Genomic DNA, 5,646 nt, shown 5'->3' on the forward strand with positions numbered 1-5,646 from the left:
TGTTGTGTGAACACGAGACTGGGCTGACCTTGATGCTTGGCTCTGTGGCCACAGTCCGTCACAAGATCCGTCATCAGCAAAGGGATTTATCTGGAGGCTGCCCTGCAGTCTGAAAAGTTCAACTACTTTCCACTTTCCAGTAAAACCTTTGTGAGTACAGAAAAGAGTAGAATTAAATTCTCCTATACTACTATGGGTATAATTTACCAGGAAATGTTGTAATCTCCCACCCTATAATAAAAACCCTTGAAGACCCACTCCAATTAAAATTGTGCTTTTGGCTTAACATGTTACTGGAGAGCAGGGCCGGCCCTGGTCTTCCGGGGGCCCTAAGCGAAATTTAATTTGTGGGCCCTCTAACTGATCAGCAGCACCAACAAAACACAACTGTTGTTGTAATATAAATGAGATATATCTAGTGCAGAATGTTGGAAAGAAGTGCCTTCACTGTTGTGCGTGTGTGCACAAATGTATAACTGTCTTTTAAGTAATAATGAAACAATAAGTTTGATTTGGGTTCCATATTGGGTAGATTTGAACTTACCAGCAGCAACATCAACATTTTCCCTTTCAACAGAAGATGTGGTGACAGGAGTTTCTTCTGCAGCTAAAAAACAAGAATTATTATACAATAATTAATGATGAAGTTAATAAAATAACTATAGCAGAATACTACTAATAGTTTAGTGGTTCAGTTAAAATCTGTGTGCAGGTTTTTCACAATGTCATGATCTTTTTATATATTTATGAGAAATAGATTGTTGGATTATATATTTGCACAAGATTATATTTATTTATTTAATTATGAACAGTTTGGGGCTCCATACTCTTCAGCCGCTGTTTATGGAAAAAAGGGGTTATGCAGACACCTTTTAAATTACTATACATGCCACATGAAGGGATGTGGATGCTGCACCTCCTCCAATACTTTTTGATACTTTTTGAGAGCAGAAGAAAATGTTGGCTGACACGGAACTGTGCAAAACATCCTCATTATGTAAAACCAAAACTGCAAAATACAAATAAGAAAGAACTGTACCTATTTATAAATAATAAATGTGAATAATAATTTGAGTATAAATGGAAATATAAGCATTTATACACTTTTTATTCTATTATTTTGTATGTTCATAATTTTACAATGAGTACATTTTTTTTTGTCATTAATAAATTAGAACCTTTATTTCCTATGTATTTGGCAGTTTTGATTCTCCATATTTCATGCCAATGCAAGATTTTAAGACACATTGTTGAAAAAGTCAGACTACCAGACTGTCTATAACAGATAAACAGGAGTTTTTTTACTGACATAAACCGGAAAATGCAGAACGCACTAAATATGTGTTAGCAAAAATGAAACAATACGATAACGTGAGTTAAACATTTATCAGCCATCACCGTTGTCGTTATTTAATCTTCTCTTCGCCGTTTTGGAAGGTGATGTCTGACCTCATCCAGGAAACTTGGGTATCAGAATTATTTTAGAGTTTTCCATTGGAAATTACGAAACGGGGTCGTTTATGTGCAAACTTCACCTGTCTTTCTAACTTTACCGAACTTCGGATCAATTAGTATTTTAAATCGCGAATGCACAGAAATACTGGATAATGTAAAAAATATGGCCCCATCATCCTCCAAACTTACCTTGTGATTGATGCTGAAGTTGTTCATCTTTTTTCAGCTCCTGATGGATAAAGTCTCTTTGGCATGAAGTGCTCTTGTTGTCGCTTTGATCAGTGTGACAAAATGTGCTCGTTTTTTTTCTTTTCTCAACTTTATTGAAACAAAATGCTCTCGTAAATGCACACTGTGCCAGGCTCAGATGCAGTGATGTTGACCAATCGTTGCTGAGAGTGGCGTAACGTCATTATTTGGGTTGCCAGATTGGTTCAGGTGTGTTGACGGGGGGATCACAAAAGTGCAGGCAACATTCTTTTGCACAACATTCACAGCTATGAAATAGGTTGCCAGATTTGGGTCTTTTTTTAATTTTATTTTTTCTCCACTTCGGGGCCCTGGTGGTGACGGGGGCCCTACGCGGCTGCGTAATTCGCGTATAGGGAGGGCCGGCCATGCTGGAGAGCATAAAATTAAGCTTGAAATGGCATTTCTGTGTATTTCTTTATTGAAATCGTTGTGAATCAGGAGCAGCAAAAAAACAAGGCATTTGAAAAAGCTTGTCGTTGTGACATAGAAACAATAATGGGCGGGGCATGAGATACCTGCTCCACTCCACTTAGGAGACTCAATCCATGTACGTCTTTGTTTTCCTTGTCCGAGCTGGCATCTGACTCAAAACTGTGCGGCTGGATGCTCCAATATTGCTCGCCATATTTGTTCCACCAGTAATGTTAGGTTTGGCGGTGTGAGGAGCTGTATGCTAGCAAGAGCTAGTGTAACCATATGGGTGATGGGAAGTGGGGGCGGGGTTGCTCCATTCCAACAGTCCAGCACACAACTCATACATTTACAAATTACTGTTTAAAATTTGGGATCACCAGCAAGTTATTCTTCTTTTTTCATGGAAATTTGTCTGGCTAGAACCTCCTTTAAATAAATAGGACATGCTTTTACTGCAGATCTAAGTTTTTTTCCCGTTATCTTTCAAGAAAACCTGGAGAGATTTTGCTCTATGCCTGCTGGAACATCTTCCACAAGATGGATTGGCTTTATAGTATTTCTTTGTTCAAGCTGGTTTTAAAACATTATAATAGAGTTCAGTAATTCTCTGTCAAGTAACTTACAAAAATTGTAATTTTTCATGAGGAGCAGTGGTTAGCACTGTCATCCCACAGTGAGAAGGGGTTCAAATCCCGGCTGGGACCTGCCTGTGTGGTTTTTATATGTTCTCCCCGTGCATGCTTGGGTTTTGTCTGGAAACCCTGATTTCCTAAAACATGCTTTGGAGGTTAAATGGTTACTCTAAGTGTCCCTGGATGTGCATGTATGAGTATGTGTGGCCTGTGACAGACTGGCGACCTGTCCAGGTCATTTCCTGTCTAAGCTCAACAGTAGCCAGGACAGGTTCCGGCAACCACATGAACCTGAAAAGCACGTAAAAAAAAATCGATAGATGGGTTTTCTCTTCTTAATTTATGATGTATCTTGGCAGTTTAAAATTGTTATTTCTCATCAAAAAAGCTCTTTGACAAGAACTGACAGTAAGTTGAAGTCTTTTCATGCTTCAGGTAGCTTCTGGGTGCACTAAAAATCTAGAGCAGGGGTGGGCAAACTACCGCCCGGGGGCCATATGTAGCCCCTTAAACTATTTAATCTAGCCCGCCAAACTGGAATAAATTGTGTTGTTAATCCTAATTAATGTCTTTTTTCCCCTGTAATTCTGGTTTTATCTCCATAGATTGTGCTCTGTAAATCCATTGACCTTTGTTTAGCAGCAGAATGTTATTCTACATTTAAGTTGCGTGTGAAGATTTGTTGTTTTTCTGATGTTTATGTGTCATTTTCCGTTTATTCCAACCCCACATACATGCAGCATTTATCTGATATGCATTTTTTTCTCTAAGGGCTTTCATTTTATTGGTTTAATTGGCACTAAAATGAGAACCAAAAGCCGCGGTTTTGAAATAAAAACTCCTAAAAGTTCTGTTTTTAAAATACACATATTAATTTTCGATCACAATTAAAGCATATTTACGCCCAGATTCTATGATATTTCTTTGACTAAAACACTCCACCCACCAGCTCAACTCAGCTTTGGTGGATCCGCTGAAGAAAACTAACTTTTGACTTTCAAGTGAAGCAAGTTCAAAAACAAGGGTGACAAAACCAAGGTCAGTTCAACCAAGTCATGCTGTTCACCTTAGCGTTATTTAGCTCTGCTTTGTTTGTTTTTTCAAACACTGAATCCTATTTCAGTGTGAGAGAGCTTGTAGTAAATCAGGAAAAACGCATATGCCTAGTGCTAGCCTCCACTATTTTTAACAAGGCCGAACCCAGGTCATTAGCCAATTTGTCTGTGGTTGTGAATCGTATTAACACAGACCTGAACTCCTATGCTACGTTTACACCCGGCTCTGCAACACACTTTCAAGTAGCTACTTTCAATTAAAAGTCTATGTAAACACATTCATGTGTCCCCATGCAAGTTTCTACAACCATTGTCAGGCTCTACACAACGTGTGGCCAATGAACGTGTGTTGAAAGTTAAATCAGGTGAACTTTGACCAATGAAGGACTTGATTTTGGTAGTGATGTTCTTGAACGCGGAAATGCCCGTCCAGTGTTTACGTCCACTGTGTACGTAGCCTGACCCTTTTACAGTTTTTGTTTCCACTTCATAATCCAATTGAAAAAAGGGAACAAAGGTCACATTTATCTATAGATCAACACACAATAAGGCAAACAGGAGATGAATGAGACAAGGAAGAGGAATGGAAGACATTTTGGAAAAACGTATTAGATAAAATATGAAAAATAGGTAAATTATTTAATTCATTTCATACTTTAGGCAGTACAATTCAGAAAACAGAAGAGGTTTTCATTCTTTCAATTTATCTTTATTAAGTCTTTCACCTCAGAATAATTTGTTTAAGGCAAAACAAAATAAATCTTTAAAGATAGTTTCTTTATCGGATTTCATAGGAAAGTTTAGATTTTCCTCCTGTTTTTTTAACTCACTCTGTATTGAACAACACCGGAAAACTTGCAGGTTTTGTGGCTCGTACGCGTGATTCATGTATCTGTGTATCCGTTTATTCTTCTGGGGTACATTTGTGCCCTTATTACCACTGAGTGCACAGACAGCGGTAAGTGTCACTCCTCATCTTGCACATATTTATATTCCTCCAGAGCTCTCGCTTCTGCACCGCAAAGACATTAAGGGACTCCCAGGACTTCTAGAAGGCAGCTGTTTTCGAAAAAGAATGTAAGCAGAGGCAGCCGTATTCCCGAGCATCTTTCATCCAGCATCAAACAATCAAACAGACAACATGAAACATGGTGCAGAGGTAGTAGAGGTGCTTACTACTTACTTTTTGAGAAACAGCTGAACCGACTGGTATGGTTATTTTGGCTGCTTCTCTCAGCAGATGCATTGATGTGACAGCCAAAGTCAGCTTGCTGCACCTGCTGAGACGAGTGTGTTTAGACGGAGGTGTGGGGGATCCCTATAACTCTGATCCACAGCATCTTTGGTCTCAGGTGGAAAACAGGGAGTATTTTTCTTTCTTTTTTAAACTTCAGGTAGCTGCTGTCCATTTAGTCCAGTTTCAACAATGATCAATGCAGCATGCTAATAAAAATCGGTGAAACCGCACAGCTTACCCTCAATGCCTATAAGCAGCAGATATTTGATGTTAAAATCAGCTTTAAAGTTTAAAATATAAAACCTTCATTATAGCTATTTCAATGGGCTTTCCCTATGCCCTTTATACCTCTGTCAGTAATTGCATTCAGCCCCTCAGGTCCCTTATCATTCATTCTATCTAATTAGTTCTTCTGAACCTCCAAGCATGGCGATGACCTCTTTATCTCATAAAGGTGCAGTGATCGGCCTCATGGCTCTGACATCTGGCTGAGATTTAACTAACGCTTAACAAATGGGTAGATACAATACTGGCTGGAAAGTTTGATAACAACAGATGCCATCCATCAACGGTTCTTTTAAAAACTATTTAGGACAAAGAT

Source organism: Oryzias latipes, chromosome 22 (assembly GCF_002234675.1).
Source record: "Oryzias latipes chromosome 22, ASM223467v1".
NCBI lineage: Eukaryota > Metazoa > Chordata > Actinopteri > Beloniformes > Adrianichthyidae > Oryzias > Oryzias latipes.